Source organism: Ailuropoda melanoleuca, chromosome 17, assembly GCF_002007445.2.
Source record: "Ailuropoda melanoleuca isolate Jingjing chromosome 17, ASM200744v2, whole genome shotgun sequence".
Lineage (NCBI taxonomy): Eukaryota > Metazoa > Chordata > Mammalia > Carnivora > Ursidae > Ailuropoda > Ailuropoda melanoleuca.
This window is the reverse complement of record NC_048234.1, coordinates 40,042,588-40,060,798: the sequence shown is the minus strand read 5'-3', so window position 1 is coordinate 40,060,798 and position 18,211 is coordinate 40,042,588. Positions and strand designations below refer to the sequence as shown.

Below are 18,211 nucleotides of genomic sequence, written 5' to 3'. Positions count from 1 at the left end.
CCTCTTGCTGGAGCAGCCATCTTGCTATTATTCCACTCAGAGCTTCCAGATGGGAAAAGGATATTAAGTCGCTGGAGATTAATCCTGCTAAAGGAAATCGAAATTTTCAAAGCTGTTGTCAATATGGCTCTGCAGTTTAAGATGAACATACACGAGGTGAATTTACAGCACTTAAAATCTGGTTGAAGAAATGACGATCATAAGAACTGCTGTAAGAGACCATAAAGAAAACTCTAGATGAGAGGGAGCGAGAAAATACGGTTGAGGCAATTAGGTGCAGTGATTCAAGTTTGCTGAGTCTTGACAGAGGGCAAGGCAGGAAGGTGAGGACGTTTCAATGTAAGAAAATCTCCTGAGCAAAGATGCTTCTCACAGAGCCCAGAGCATATTTGGGAAGCAGTCAGATATATTTAAAAAACACTTCACTTGTCATATTTTTTTTTTAAAGATTTTATTTTTATTTATGCGACAGAGATAGAGACAGCCAGCGAGAGAGGGAACACAAGCAGGGGGAGTGGGAGAGGAAGAAGCAGGCTCATAGCGGAAGAGCCCGATGTGGGGCTCGATCCCATAACGCCGGGATCACGCCCTGAGCCGAAGGCAGACGCTCAACCGCCGTGCCACCCAGGCGCCCCGTCTTGTCATATTTTGAAAGTAGAAAAGAACTTTGGAGATCATTTAGCTCAACTGCCCCATTTTATACAGGAGACACTGAGGCCAGCAGGGGTGAGGTCACTTTCCCAAGGACAGTCAGCCATCAAGTGGCCAGGCTGGGACTCAAACTCAGGTCCGTTAGAGCCCCCTCCGGCGCTGTGTGCTCTGCCTCTCCACACTGATTTCAGATGTGACAGGTGCGCCTGCTAGCTTAAATAATAACAAGTTACCTTGTATTTCTTAGAGCCAAATTAATTTTTAAGCACTGTAGACCTATTCCATGATGAGCTATTCCAAGCTGATTGTTTTTCTTTTATCAGTTCTTTTCGATATGACATTCAAACACATGCAGCACCCCCTCATCTTCCTGCCTCTACCTTTATCCTGGCCTCCCCTTGATGTCCTTGGTGGTAAATAGCCATTTGGCCAAATAATTTGTTTTCACTGAGACTATCTGGTTTTTACACCTCAATCATTATCAGCCACCCTGAAGACAGCAGCCCGTGTTGACGCTGTACCTTTGCTGAGAGCAGGTGCTGGGTGGGTGTGCTTGTGCGTGCTCGTCTGTGAGCACGTGGCCTGAGTCAAATGCTTTAGATGTGGTGTGTGCCCAGCCACAGTTCTTAGGGGCACTGACCTCTCTGCTGCTGTGCCCCCACCCCAGCGCTGATGCCCAGAGCGTCAGCTTTCCCTGCAAGAGCTTGCTTCTTGGCCTTTGGTGGAGAGAACTCAGGATGTGAGTAAGCCTAAGGTATGAACCCCATGTACATGTCCCTTTGCCAGCTTTATACTCTAATGCTTCCTCAGTGGTGACTTGTGAACATCTGATGACAGGAGTGTGCCTCCCTTTTGTCATATATTCTTTGAGTCTCACCCCACAGTCCAAGAAGAGGATGCCTGTGAATTTGTATAATGTAGTTTCTTTTAAAAAAATATTTTATTTATTTATTCGGCAGAGATAGAGACAGCTAGCAAGAGAGGGAACACAAGCAGGGGGAGTGGGAGAGGAAGAAGCAGGCTCATAGCAGAAGAGCCTGATGTGGGGCTCGATCCCATAACGCCGGGATCACGCCCTGAGCCGAAGGCAGCCGCTTAACCGCTGTGCCACCCATGCGCTCCTGTATAATGTAGTTTTTATAAGGATAATTTGCAAATACTTTTTGTCTATCTCTAAGCCATTAGTTATTAAACATAATGGGCATTTGACCCACACGTCAACTAACAGTTCTAGGCACATTAAAAATAAGATTCCTTACAATTTTTAAAGGATAAACTAAAACATATTATAAAATTATTATTTTAAATAAGTTTGTATCAGTGAGAGGGATGATATGGTGTATAGTATTTAGCTAATGTATATCAGACATTTTATCTGTAACAACAAACTAATTTGTCATACATATAAAGACAAATAGTTTGAGCTGTCTTCTAGGTAATTTCTTACTCTTCATTTCTGCTCAACTAGAAACTTGACATGCAGAGATGGTCAGAATGGGCTGCAAGGGTTCAGTAGCTCCGTTAGAGACATTCGGATGTTCAGGCTCAGCACAGTCCTAAAACTTATGGGGTGATTTCTCACCAAGGAAACATAAATCGGGCTTGGTAAACATACATTCAAGAGCACATTAGACACAAGAGCTGGAAGACTGGGCTGAATGTTCCATCAGGGAAGAGAGCAACCAATAGATGCCAAATCTATTTTTTGGCTGCATTTGGCAAGCATGTAGCAGCATTCGGATATGGTTTTAAAACACAACTTATGGGGCCTGTGGGTGGTTCAGTCGGTTAAGCGCCCGACTTCTGGTTTCAACTCAGGTCATGATCTCAGAGTTGTGGGATCGAGCCCCACGTCAGGCTCCATGCTTAGCACAGAGTCTGCTTAAGATTCTCATTCTCCCTCTCCCTCTGCCCCCCACCCCCGCTCGTGAGCACGCTCTCTCTCTCTAAAATAAATAAATAAATCTTTTAAAAAAACAAAGCATAACTTATAATACACCATTAGTTCTTTCTCTAAGGAATGAAGATCTATGCATTCAACATATATTTATTGAGCAACTGTGGACACTGCTGGGCACTAGGGATACAGCAGGAAACAAGACAGGCTCTGTCCTCACACAAGCACAAAATGACAGGATTTCTTGTACTTAACAATAAATATCTTAATGTCCAGTCCCAAAATAGCATATCATCTGAGAAAGCCACTAAACAACAGAAATGGCCTTTACAGACACTAGTCAGTGTCATGCAGATATGTATATAACTCATACCACGTTCCAAAATCTTTGCCTCCACTATGCTATGTGTTGCCCATTTTCTTCATTTATGAGAAATTGCCCCACTTTTTACTCTTTCAGCTGTAGTCAGGATCAAGAGGCACATGACAGACCACAAACCGTTCTCTGAGAATAAAATAATGTTATTACTCACATTCTAATGTCACTTCTTTTATTCGCGTAGGGATGTTCTTTCTCCTTATCTGTCACTACTGGTCCCACCTTACCTTTTGCAATCTCCTTCATGGCTCACAACATAATCATTAACTGAACCAAACCAAACCAAGGCTTTTCTGATGACATGGGTTTTCGTGAACAAAAACTCGTCTAGCAGTCCCTTTTCGTACAAGTATTGCATATATGCCAGGAGCTGATTCCTCGTCTGCACACCACTGGTTTTGCCCAAATGTGAAGTAAAAGATCTGCCAGCACATACACCCAATAGTAACTGCTTTTCCGTACTTGTACCATGGATATAACGCGGTTTCCAATTCATGAGAGAATTCTGCCAAAGCCCCTACCCGGTTTTCTCCGAGCATTATGCTTGTCACTAACTTTGGAGACTCTTGTGAACCCTTCAACAGCAGTGTGACTTGTGCCTGGTTATCTCCACGTGGAGCATAGCACTGAATACTCTCATTTTGACTTGTTCTCTGATTTCACTGTAGAACTCACCAATCTCATTTTGAAAAGCACAATTTTCTATTTGTTCTGGAGAAACATAATAGGTTTACCTCTGTTGTGTTTAAAAGTGACAGAAAAGCTTCAATGACTTCAATGCCACTATACCAAGTGAGGTGGGGTTGAGTGGATTGCCGGTTCAATAAAATCTAATATTAGATATTCATCACCATTCTTCCTTCCTCATCTGGCTACTTAGGTTAAATCATACTACTCAAGGAACCATTTGTCCCATCGGCTACAGACACATACTCTCTTCTTCTCACTGGTGTCCTGCTCACTGATGATAGGTCTAACATTACTCGGAGCGCTAATATCTACCTGATTCATTCCATTCTACTTTTTCCCTTCACCACTGAGCCATGTTTTCCAACTGGCATATAGCTACGATACATGAAAATTTATGTGAACAATCATGGCAGATGATGTAAAAACATGTCAGCTGAGATGAACTTCATTCAGCTGACCAAGTATTATCCAAGACGAAGTGACTGACAGTCTTTCCAGCACATACACTATCTTTAAGAGGATAAAGATTATTAAGAACAGGATTCCTGTGAAAATAATATTATTTCTAATAAGTAAAATGTGTATGAAGAAAAAGACTTCATTGATTTAGCCCCCAAAACTGCCAAAGCACCTGCAGACCACCTGACAGAATGGAATGGGGGAGGGGAGACCCATATGAGCCACACTGAGAAACTGCTCCCAGCCTTCCAGCTTGACTTAGGTCCATGAAACACTCAGCCGAAAACTGTCATTTATTTCGGACCCCACTGTCCACTCAAGCTGAACCTCATGAGAAAGTTATCTTCTTATCTTTTCGTCTCATCCCTGACCCTATGTCCAACTTTCAGCCAGGCCTCTCACCATCCCCGGTCTATGCAAACTTACCTCCGACATCTCAAGTCAGAAAGGCTGGGATAACCTCTGCTCAATTTCTCATACCGAAGTAGGATCAAATTGTACTGCTATTCTTATAAGGCGGTAGGTAGTTCTCAATCTTGGCAACTCATTAGAATCACCTGGAGGGCTTTGAAAAAATTAAAAAGTACGGCTGCCTAGACTCCATTCCACATCAGTTTAACCAAACTCTCTGGGATGGGGTCCGAGTACTTACGTTTTTGCAAAGGTTCCCTAATGATTCTAACAGTAGGCAGGACGAGAATCACTGCCATAGGTGGCATTGCTAGAAGGCATCTCCCACAGTAGCTCCGCCATTATTATGCATACCACTCTCACCCACCTGCTGGGATCACCACAGAACATCAGGACTACTGTGACAGGCTCCCTGCTGGATTCTCTGATCTAGTGGGTCTATTCATGCTGATGCCCTTTACACCTACTGCCATCACAGCTCTCAAAATAGTCTCCATCAACCTTCCCTCTGACGCTGTTCTTCTCTCCGTCTGGGACAGTGGTTCTCAACCTGACTGCACTTTGGAATCATGGGGGCCTTTAAAGTACCAGGGTCCGGGAGGCAACCCACACCCAATAAATCATCACCTCTGGAGATGGGAACCAGGCGGGAATGTTGCTAAAAGGAAGCCAAGATTGAGAATCAATACTCTGGGACCTATCTTTCTATGACCACCACACCCAGCTTCATTTAGCTACCACTATTGAGCTCGGTTCTGGCTTCCTGACGGCCATTCTCAATAGGGAACTTTTTTCACTCAAGAGCTTATAGTTCACTGGCAGAGACAGACTTGAAAAACCAAACTTTAAATCACAGCGATGTAAGTACTGTAATGGAAATATGAAAAATCTTCTATAGGACACAGAGGAGGGAGCAATTAACAACCTGTGAAGTTGGGGAAGGCTTCTCAGAGGAAATTATACTTGAACAGGGTCGTGAGGGCCATCAGACTGAAAGAGTAACGGGAAAAAGGATGTTTTCTTAGAAACATACACTTCCCTTTTAAAATATTTTTATTATTGACACACACTGACACATAATGTTTCTATTTTATATTTTTGATCACTTAGGACAGTGTTTCCCCACCTGTTTTTCCAGCCGACATAGCTAATTGTCACAGCCACGGGTACATTTTCATCTTACTCATAAGGCTTTTCGTGTATTTCGACTTTCTAAAATAGACTTTCTTTTTTAGAGCAGTGTTAGGGCCACCGCAAAATTAAACAGAAGGCACAGAAATTTCCCTATATCTCTTGCCCCTACACATGCACAGCCTCCCCCACTATCAGCATCCCCCACCAGAGTGGGACAGTTGTTGTAAGCGATGACTGTGAAAATCGCATTATTCTGATGACACTGATACATTACTATAACCCAGAGTCTACAGTTTATATTAGGGATCATTCTCGGTGTTATACTCTGTGGGTCTAGACAAATGTAAAATGATATGTGTCCACCACTGTAGTACCATACGGGGCAGTTTCACTACCCTAAAAAATCCTCTGTGCTTTTCCTGTTCATCCCTCCCTACCCTCAATCCCTGGTAACCACAGATCTTTCTACTGTCTTCATAGTTCTTTTTGGACTATCATGGAGTTGGAATCATACAATATGTAGATTGGCTTCTTTCACTCGGTAATACGCATTTAAGGTTTCTCCGTGTCTTTTCAGGGCTTGATAGCTCATTTCTTTTTGGTGACAAATGACATTCCACTGTCTGGACAGACCACAGTTTATTTATCCATTCACCCACTGAAGGACATCTTGGTTGCTTCCAACTTTTGACAATTATGAATAAAGGCTTTATAAACGTCAGTGTGCGGGTTTTTGTGTGGACATAAGTTTTCAACTTTGGATAAATACCAAGGAGCATGATTGCTGGATCATATGGTAAGAGTGTATTTAGTTTTGGAAGAAAACTGCCAAACTGTCTTCCAAAACGGCTGCACCCTTTTGCATTCTCACCAGCATCTGGTGTTAGCATTCTGGATTCTGGCCATCCTAATAGTGGTACACAGTGGTACCACATCTTTGTTTTAATGTGCATTTCCCTGGTGACATATGACGTGGAGCATCTTTTCAACTTCCCAACCCTCTTAACATCGTTTACAGAAAATATCTGTAAATTCTCCGGATTAAACATCAAGCCTGCCTGTGGCTAAAGGTAACAGGCCTAGGACTCTAGCTGTCCCTGGTCCCTCCCAGCCACCTGAAGGCAGAGGGCATCTGTATCTCAGCATACCTGTGATACCTCTGTAGAACACCAGCATGCCACGGCGCCCCCGTGGGGGTGCTCCAAATGAGGGCACCATTAGATATCAGTAGCAGAAAGCCCAGCTCAAGCTAGCGTAAATAATGAGGAGTCGTATCCTTTCATATAACAAGACATGCAGGAGCTAAGTGCCGCCAGGCATAGAATGTCAGGTCCTATTCTGCTTCTCTGCCACTGTTTCTGCAGTGCCTTATCCTGAGTATTGGCTTCCTTTTTAGGTTCGTGTCAAGATGGCTGCCACACTGCTAGGCATCATATCCAGATGTGATCAGGGAAGATCAAGAGAAAAAGAGAAGTGTTCTTCCTTATGTGCCTATTTCTCTCAGTGAAGAAACCCATTTCTCTTTCTCAAAAGTCTGCAAAAAGCTACCCCTCATATTTCCTTGGCCAAAATCTTGTCAAATGCCCTTGCCTAACCAGATTCTTGGCAAGGGGAAATGGACACCATGACTGGCTCCAGTGAACCAGGATTTACTAAGGGAAATGTGGACAGGATTCACCTTCTCTGAGAAACACAGGGAAGGGTAAACAACCAAACAAAATCAAGGCTCTTCCAGCAAGCAAGAGAGTGGGACTGTATTTTAGGCAGGCAATCAATGGGTTCTGCTTCAGTTTACTTCACATTAGAAACAGGCTATAGGGGCGCCTGGGTAGCGCAGTCGTTAAGCGTCTGCTTTGGCTCAGGGCGTGATGCCGGCGTTCAGGAATCGAGTCCCAAATCGGGCTCCTCCGCTGGGAGCCTGCTTCTTCCTCTCCCACTCCCCTGCTGTGTTCCCTCTCTCGCTGGCTGTCTCTGTGCCACATAAATAAATAAAATCTTTAAAAAAAAAAAGAAACAGGCTGTAGGGCATAGGGTTAAGGGAGCCAGGCAGTGCGCTCAAATCCCATGGTACCATCAACTAACTGGGTGTGCAGGCTTCAATTTTCTTCCCTCAGAAAAAGGAATGACCAGAGTTCCTAACTAAGAAGGGCTCCTGGGAGGAATAAACGCATAGTGCTTAGAATAGACTCTGGCACACAGTAAGGCTTAATCAACGTTAGTGATCATCTTTACCTCCATGGCATCTGTCATAGGTTATAAACAGCTAATGGGCAGGGACCAGACCTGTGGGGGAGAAGGGTTCTCTCTGATTAGCACTGAGCACAGTGCCATGCTCAATTAGGCGTTCAATAAGTTCATTTGTGGAGTTTTTGCATATTAATAACTTAATTAAAAGGTCCATTTCTTCTTATTGCTAGCAAAATGATGGTACTGACTAAAAGGTAACACTTTACCATTAGGAATACTTCAAAAAATCTATTGTTCCCTGGAAAATATACTCAGAGAAATACAATAACAATTATTATTATTTGAAATGAATATTTACTGAGCCTTTACTATGTGCTGGAGATTGCTATCAATGCCTTACATGCGTTGTCTCCTTTAATCCTAAAACCAGTCTATGGAGTCAGGCTTACCAGTGAAACACTCTTAAAGCTCATTTCAAATAAAATACAGATTTGTCTTCAATGTGTGAATGTTTCCACAATACAATGTCCAATAAAAATTTGACCTACCTCATTTCTAGTTCTAACACACGTTTCCTCCTCTGCCTATCTTCCCTACTCCTACCCCTGCTGAAATCAGGATGCATCTTACATTGGATGTTCGTTTTTACTATAATAACGTGTGTGTGTGTGTGTGTGTGTGTGTGTGTCCCCAGTCATGAACTTGGAAATGCATTGCAGAAAGGAGGAAGCACAGCAGTTACAGCCATCACGGAGTCAGGCTCCATGTTTTACTCATTAACCCTCATTAACCAAATGTGTGCTGATGAGATGCTCTCTTCCACAGAGGGCCTTCAATTGGGAACTAAACAACTAATTGCAGTATTACATTTCCCCTGGAGCCAGTAGCCAAATAATTCCCACTTTAATTGTAGAAAATACAAGAAGCAGCGAGGGCCTGAACATTAAAGACAAAAGATATGTCCCCAATCCTGCAGGTGGTTTACAGTCAAGATTTAGCACTTTGCTTCAGTCCAGAGACCAAATGAAGAACTAGAAATTCAAGGAAACCATTTAAATCCTGGATCTACCATTGATTTGCGGGGTGCTATGAGCAGTTACTAAAATGCCCCGTGCTCTCATTCTTCATCTGCTGAAAGATATCAACTGTCCCTACAGAATGTCTAAGGATATTAAGAGTAACTAATGAGATTGTTTCGGTTTCAACATAACTCAAATTTTCTCCCACTCATATCTGTTTCCTCTTTTACCACACAGAAGGGCCCCATCTCCCACCCCATTAATGATTCAACCTATTAAGGAAATCAGCTACTCGCCTGGCACCTAATAACACAGTTCTGCTTCATTACTTCTTGAATGAATTTCATTTTCTTCAATCTTCTATAAGAATCTATTCAATTTCAAAAAAGTAGGTGTTAACAAGAAACCACCAGCCTAAAGAACCAAAGAGAGATGTCACCTGTTCCAAGCTCCTGCCCCCAGGCTTTCTCCACCTAGTCCAGTTCGGGAAAGAGAGCAATTAATACGGAACTCCCACCCCCAAATCTACCACCCTACCTGCACACACCTCCATGTGTGCCTCCCCTGCTCTGACAGGGGGGTGAACCTTTGCTGCTCCCATCAAAGACCCACTCTGCGCTTACTCTAGACACCCATCCCTCTCGCCACGACAACACATGCGCCACCATCACCTGTCCTTTCTCATCACCTCTGCCTCTTTACTCAGATCATTCTCATCAGCATACACATGTGCTCTGATACAGTCTGTCCTTAAAAAATGCTCACTTGACTTCACAGCTTGTCCAGCAACTTCCCTATTCCCCTCCTTTCCTTTACAACAGAACTCCTTCAAAGAGTTTCCTGTACTTGATGTCTCAACTTCCTATCCCCACTCCAAGTAGGCTTCCTTCTCAACCATTCCACCACCACTGCTCTTTCCAAGGTCACCAGTGACCTCCACTGGACCAAATCCCACAGTCCATTATCAATCCTCATATAACCTACTTCTCAGTGGCTCACACTCTTGCCCACCATGCCTCAGTGCTTACACCTGTTATCCTCTCTTTCCATCTCCTTCCACAATGTGCTCTTTCAATCCCATACCATCTGTATCCTAAAGACTCTCCAAATTTATATCTCCAGCCATGGGTTTCCCTTTGAATTGCAACTACAGTTCCATTAGATGTTTCAAAATCAACTAATTAAAAACCTACCTTGATTTTTCTCCTATAATCTTATCTTTCTCTACTGTTTCCATCTCAATAAAATGGCACCAACATTTTGTTCAGGCCTCAAATCTTGAAGTGGTTCCTGGCTCCTCTCTTTCGCGTCTTACTCACAGTCCACTCCAAAATCTTGTCAGCTCTATTTTCAAAATATCCCAAATGTGAACACTTCTTACCTCATTCACTACTACTACTCCACTACTACCAATCCAAGCTACCACTTTTTCTCACATGGATTTCTCCATTTGCTTTCTAATTTGAATGCCTGCTTCTGCTCTTACCTGTCCCTAACCCCCAAACCAAAATATCAGGCATCCTTCCAGAATGACCACTTCAAGATATAAATCAAATCATGTTACTAACTACACAAAACCTTCAGGTGGCTCCCCATACCTTTCAAAATAAAAAATCTAGAAGGCCTTACACAACTGGGTCCTCAGCAACTTCTCCATGTACACTTCCTACCATGATTCCTCTTGCTCATTCAACATAAGCAGCCTGGCCTTCTTGCAGTTCTTCCAACTTGTTAAATATATTACTACTTGAGCAGCTCTGCCTCATCTGGCCCCTCCCCTGATTCATTCAGGTCTGTGCTCAAATATCACATTATTATAAAGTCCCACCTGAACTGGCCATATAAAATGGCCATCATACTCAATGGTGAAAAGCTAACATCATACTCAATGGTGAAAAGCTAAAAGCTCTTCTTTGAAGACCAGAAACAAGACAAAAATAAGGACGCCCACTCAGAGCACCACACTCAACATAGTATTGAAGTCTTAGCTAGAGCAATTAGGGAAGAAAAAGAAATGAAAGTATCCGAATAGTAAAGCAAGAAGTCAAACCATCACTATTTGCACAATGGCAAGCTTCTATACTCTCAGTTCCCTGACCCCCCTTGATTCTACATAGCACTTTCGTTATCTCGCCAGGTATACACTCATTTATTATTTACCTCCCCAACAGAACTTAAGCTGTATAATGGAATGGACTTTGTCTGTTTTGAATATCTAGAATAGTACTTGGTTCACAGTAAGAGTTCAAGAAATATTTGTTAATTGACAGACTGAATGAATGATTAAATTCTTGGGCTTCTTCACTTGTTCCTGAAATGGACACTTTTTTTTTTTAAGTTCATTTATTTATTTCAGAGAGAGAGCAGGGGGTAGGGGCAGAGGGAGAGGGACAGAGAGAGTCTCAAGCAGATGCCCAGCTGAGTGTGGAGCCCAACGTGGGGCTCAAAGCAGGGCTTGATCTCACGACCCTGAGATCCTGATGTAAGCTGAAACCAAGAGTCAGATACTTAACCAACTCCATCACCCAGGTGCCCCTAAAAAGGACATTTTTTTATTTCTACATGGTATTCATGGACTGGTTCAGGTAACTTAAGGCCCGGCCTAACAGGCTTCACATGAACTCTACTCCCGTAGGCAGCCCCCACCTGGCCTGTTCCACTGCCTGGGCAGCCCTCAGAGCAGGCTCATCTGCTGTCTGAGACCATGACTCTTCCAGGACACATCTTCTGGATGAACCTGCATCCCCCATGTTAAGGGCTTCTGGCACAGAGTGGCTATTGATGGTGTGCTTATGGATTTAAAGAATATGCCAGGTATGACTGAGCAACTCCGTGGAGGAAAAATAAAGAGCCCAGCTACAATTAGATAAAGCAATAACTACACCTAGATTTATCAAACATTCTTTTCCATAGCATACATCTTACCAACACTGAGACAGCAATAATTGAAAAAAATAACACCGAGATGTATATAAAAAAAGATGGGAAGGTATATTAGAGGGAAACAAAAAGCCAAGGGCAAAATCTACAGTTTGGCTTGTGTAAATATAGTCTTTTCTGCTCTGAAAAGTAATAGAGTATTCAAAAGCCAGAGTCATTACAGTAATACTAGACAAGACAAAATGAGAGTCCTGGTTAACTTGAATGAATTTTACCTGTAATTTCCATTAAAAAACATGGTTTCAAAGGCTCACAGGCATTCTATGTCTGGTACTCAACTTACCCAGGAGGCTGAAGGAGCAAGAATGGTAATAATAACAAACTAGCCACTCATGGTTGAACCTCTTCTAGATGCCACACACTGTGTCAGGCACTGGGGACATAAGTATGAATGAGACACAGCAGACTGTGAGCTCCTTGAGAACTGAGGCTAAGAGAAGGAAACATGCACACAGACCATCACAAGAGAGAATGGAAAGTACAAGATAGAAACCTATGGAATGTACCACGGGAAAAGAGGAGGCTGGGATGAACTCACACTGGGGGATCAAAGATGGACCACCGAGGATGACACTGCTGAAGTGGGTTTTCAGAGATGAGTACAAGCTGGCCAGGCAGCAGAGGAGTGGCAATGATGGTGGGGGGGTGGGGAACAGGGAGGACAAGGTTGGCAAAAGGAACAAGATGTGAAAAGGTGCAGAGGCACCAGAACACCTCGAATGGTAGAAGAATCTGGACTGAGAAGAAATCCGTGTTGCTGTGGGGTTCCGTGTTGAGACCCAGGCAGAGGCAGGCCGGAAAGGGCCGTGCATGCTGGGCTAAGGGGATAAGCAGCCAATTCTCTCCACTTTTCAGGCAGCTGGATGATCAGTCTGCATTTTAGGAGAATGGTTCTGACAGTAATGCAGAAAACAAATTTGAGGGGAGCAGGGCCAGAGGTACAGGCACCCAGGAGGCAGCTTCCTCAAAAGCCCACTGAGATTACAGGGACTCTAATCAGGAAGCACCCTCAGAAGAGAGAAGAGAGGGCTCAGAGACACTCTGGAGGAAAAACAGCAGTGCCTGGTGACGGAGGGAGTGAAGGGGAAGTCAGCAAGAGCACAGACTCCTGTGGAGCTTTGCGGGCAGAGCCACTAACCCAGAGAGAAGAGGGGAGGTGGGGAGGGAAGGGGGTGACAACTAGTAAAGAGCCGGCTGCATCCATGCAGTCTGCTTTGGCCGGATGTGGCAGTGGAGCTTCCATTACACTCAGGTGGTTCTCAGGAGCGTCCAGAGCCAGCCTGAGGGGAAGGCAGGCACGAGAGCCCTGCTTCCGGCCTCTCTGGAGACCTGGTATCACAGGGTCAAGGGCACTGGCCCTAGACTTGTTGCACCACACGAAGACCACAGTAAATCGGAGGTGACACAGCTGACCTCACCTGCCACAGAAAGAGAAAAACCACAGGACTTGGCTCCCCACAGCCTTCAAACAATACAGTAAGCTTACTCGCACATGAATAAGTTTTGGGGAGGCAAGCATGGAAATTTCTTTTCTTTTTTTTTTTTAAAGATTTTATTCATCTATTCGACAGAGACAGCCAGCAAGAGAGGGAACACAAGCAGGGGGAGTGGGAGAGGAAGAAGCAGGCTCACAGCGGAGGAGCCTGACGGGGGGCTCGATCCCATAACCCCGGGATCACGCCCTGAGCCGAAGGCAGACACCCAACCGCTGTGCCACCCAGGTGCCCCAAGCATGGAAATTTCTGAAGACTTTAACATTTTCTTACTACTTCTGTTTATTTTTTCTTAGTATTATTTCCATATAAGATAAGTATTCCAGTTATAATATGAAAATGTTTTTCAGTTTTGGTGAATAAAAATGAATTAATGACTTTTCAATCTTTTAAACTAACACTGCAAAATATTTCAGCAAGCTCTTATTAGTGTCATTATAATGCAGACTACAAGCAAAAATTAAGAATACCATAAAGTCCTTTGAGGAAAACTCTTGGTCCATGCAGGGACCCCAAATATCAATTAAAAGTATATAGGTCCAGGGGAGTTCTGTCTGTGAGTAAGACAGAATAAACCCACTTCACCCTCTCTCTCTGCCAATGAAGGCAAACTTGAAATATTGGCATATACATGGAAGAAGTATTTGAAAACTCTGAAAAATAAATAGTGGCAAAAAACTAGGAGATAAAGACTAGAACTCAAAATACTATGGAATCAGTGAAACCCCCATTTTCCCTGCAATATGCCCCAGACTGGACTCAAAACAACGATAGGCACTAAGGCAAGGAAAGAGAACTCCAGAAGAAATCCTCTAATTGAAAGGGGGAATGGGATGCAGAGGGAGAATACCTGAAGCTCTGAGAAAGGGGGGAGGGGAGGAGAGGGAGGGAGAGAAGGAGGGAGGGAGAGAAATCCCCCACTTCCTCTTCTTTTCTTTTCTGTTTGCTCAAACTTCAGCCCCAGGCAATCCTGAGCGGCTGTGGTGACAGGCAGTGGAGGCAGTGGGATGGAAAGCACCTAAAACTGAGGGAGGGAAACTTCCTTTACATTTGAAGCTGTGGTCCCAAGAGGCTGGGAGTGGGGAGGGGGAATGCAATACATGCTTTTTTTTTTTCTCCGTCAGTACTCATGCTGCTTGGCCCTGGACAAGGGCATAGATATGGGCAGTGTATGGCAGAAGGCGGCAACTAAAGTCCCAGCTTTCTGGCCAGAGGACCAAAAAAAAAAAAAAAAAAAAGGAGGCCCAGGGAACCAGATGATAGCAGGGAGACTGCAGAGAGGAAGGGGCTCAGGACCCAATAACACTGTTTATCAACCCCTGAGCTTACTCCTAAGCCATTCATGTGGGGATCTGATCATAAGGCTCGTAATGGAGAGTTTGAGAACTGCACTAAGGGAAAGACCACTACTAGGCTTCCCATAAGGTGGTACACAGGAGGGACAAATCCAAAAAGCAGTACAAAGACTCCGAAACAAAACAAAGCAGACCCTGAAACCATAGTCTACAGAATTTCTAGCCTAAACCCAACTGCACTGATTACCCGCTTAAAAAAAAAAAAATCAACAACGATTCATAGATTTAAACAAGATACAAATCACATAAAATTTAAAATGTCCTGAATATAATCCAAAATTAGTTGGCACAGGAAGAATCAAGAAAATGTCAGTTACATGGAAAAAGACTGCCAATGGATGACAATGCAGAGATGACACAGATGTTGAAATTATCCGTGAAAGACTTTAAAGTAGTTATAAAAATGCTCAAGGAAGTAAGGGTGAACACTCCTGAAATAAATAAAATAGTAGAAAGTTTCAGCAAAGAAGCAGAAGATACAAAGCAAAACCAAATGAAAATTTTAAAACTGAAAAATATAAGAACCAAGAAAAAAAACAAAAAAACGAAAAACCACTCTCATCCGATAGGCTCAATAGCGGATTAAAAGTGACAAAGACTCAATAAACTTGAAGATACAGTGATAAAATCTAGGCTGAACAATAGAGAGAGAAAAAAATGTTTTGAAAAATACTTAAAGCTTCAGGTTCCCATGTTCACAACACTAAAAAAGTTAACATTGTGTCATTTAAAGTCCCAGAGAAATGCAAATTGGTGCGGTCACTCTGGAAAACAGTATGGAGGGTCCTCAAAAAATTAAAAATAGAGCTATTCTATGACCCAGTGATTGCACTACTAGGTATTTACTCAAGGATACAAAAATACAGATTTGAAGGGGTACACACCCTGATGTTTATAGCACCATTATCAACAACAGCCAAACTATGGAAAGAGCCCAAATGTCCACTGAGTAGTGAATGGATAAAGAAGATGTGGTATACACACACACACACACACACACACACACACACACACACACACACACACAGAGGAATATTACTCGGCCATCAAGAAGAATGAAATCTTGCCATTTGCAACAATGTGGACGGAGCTAGAGAGTATTATGCTAAGCAAAATAAGTCAGTAAAAGACAAATATCAGGGGTGCCTGGGTGGCTCAGTCGTTAAGCAGCTGCTTTTGGCTCAGGTCATGATCCCAGCCTTATGGGATTGAGCCCCACGTCGGGCTCCCTGCTCAATGAGAAGCCTGCTTCTCCCTCTCCCACACCCCTGCTTGTGTTCCCTCTCTCACTGCCTCTCTCTCTGTCAAATAAATAAATAAAATCTTTAAAAAAAAAGACAAATATCACATGATTTCACTCATATGTGGAATTTAAGAAACAACAGATGAACATATGGGAAGGGGAAGAAAAGAGAGGGAGAGGAGGCAAACCATAAGAGAATTAAAAATAGAGAACAAACTGAGGGTTGACGGAGGGATGTGGGTGGGGGGTGGGCTAAATGGATGACAGGTAATAAGGAAGGCACTTGTTATAATGAGCACTGGGTGTTACACATGTAAGTGATGAATCACCAAATTAAAAAAATAAAGTTATATATTTTATCTATTAAAAACATAAAAAATAAAAGGTGCAGAGAAAAAAAAATAAAAATAAAACATTTATCAGATAATTACAACAACAACAAAAAGGAAATTCCCCAGGCCCAGATGGTTTCACTGGTGGTTTCTACCAAATGTATAAAAAATAAATAACATCAATTCTACACAATCTCTTACAGAAAACAGAAGAGAAAACAAACAAAAAACACTATCCAACTCAGTTTGATAAGGCCAGAATAACCCTGATATCAAAACCAGTCAAAGATAATACAAGAAAAGAAAACTGGAACTAATATACCTCATAAACAGATATAAAAATCCTCAAAAAATATTAGTAAATTGAATCCAGAAATATGGAAAAAGAATCACACACCAAAATCAAGTGTGGTTTATCCTGGAAATGCAAAGGTGGTTCAATATTTGAAAATCAATGTAATCGACTATATTGACAATCTAAAGAACAAAGCCCACATTATCATATCGGCTAATACAGAAAAAGCATCTGACAAAGTTTAACATCCATTCATGTTAAAATTTCTCAGCAAACCAGGAATAGAAGAGAGTATACTCAACCTGGGGAAGACATTTACAAAAACCTACAGATAACATTATACTTAATGGTGAAAGACCAAATGTATTTTCTTAAGATCGGGAACACGGCAAGGACGTTTATTTATACCAGTCCTATTCTACATCAGATTAGAAGTCCTAAATGTCCACATAAGGGAAGAAAAGAAAAAGTCAAACAAATTACAAAAGAAGAAATAAAACTGTCCTTTTTTTCTGACTCCTAGAATAAATGAGAAATAAGATCACAAATAGAAGGTCAACCCACAAAAATAAATCATATGTATATATACTAGCTATGAAAACTGAAAACCAAAATGTAAAAAGAATACCAGTTACAGTAACTCTAAAAAAAAAAGAAATACTTAGCTTTTGATCTAATAAAACAAGTACAGGATGTGTATGCTATAAACTACAACACACTGATGAAAGAAATCAAAGACCTAAAAAAATGGACAGATAAGCCATGTTCATGAATTATTGGAAGACTCAAAGTAAGGACTCACAGTAAAGATGTCAACTCACCAAATTAATCTCTAGACTGAATGCAAATCTGATCTAAATCCCAGTATATTTTTTTGTAGATATAGATAAGTTAATTCTAAAACTTATATGGAAAGCTGAAAGAATTAGACTAGCCAAAACAATTTTTAAAAAGAAGAAAGCAATCATACTACCCAATTTTAAGATTACAAAGCTTCAGTAATCAAAACAAGCATGCTACTGGAAAAGGGAAAATCACACAGACCACACAGAAGAGATGAGAAAGTCCAAAAATTGACCCACAAAAATATGATCACTGATTTTTTTGACAAAGGTGCAAAGGCAATTCAATGGAGAAAGGGTAGTATTTCAACAAATGATGTTAAAACTGGGCATCACTGGGCATACAGAGACAAAAAATGAACCTTGATCTAAATCTTACATTTTACCAAAATTTTTTTCTCAAATTGATCATAGATCTAAATATAAAGCATAAAACTATTAACTTTAAAAAAAATAATAGAAAATCTCCATGGACCTGGAGTTAGGCAAGGAATTCCTAGACATAACACAAAAACATAATCTATAAAGAAAAGACTGACAAATTGGACTACATTAAAATTAAAGTCACTAGGTCTTCGAGAGATTCTGTAAGAGTATCTTGAATAATATCAGGGAATGAAAAGACAAGCTACAGGCTCGAGAATATATTAGCACATCACATGTCCGACAAAGGACTAACATCTAAAATAAATAATGAGGGGCGCCTGGGTGGCACAGCAGTTAAGCGTCTGCCTTCGGCTCAGGGCGTGATCCCAGCGTTATGGGCGAGCCCCACGTCAGGCTCCTCCGCTATGAGCCTGCTTCTTCCTCTCCCACTCCCCCTGCTTGTGTTCCCTCTCTCGCTGGCTGTCTCTATCTCTGTCGAATAAATAAAATCTTTAAAA

General features: G+C 42.2%; 1 protein-coding gene across 25 annotated transcripts in view; it reads right to left on the bottom strand.

Moving 5' to 3' along the window:
- AOPEP (aminopeptidase O (putative)) overlaps positions 1–18,211 on the bottom strand; it is a 324,976-nt gene that overhangs the window by 204,738 nt on the left and 102,027 nt on the right. The window lies entirely within an intron of this gene.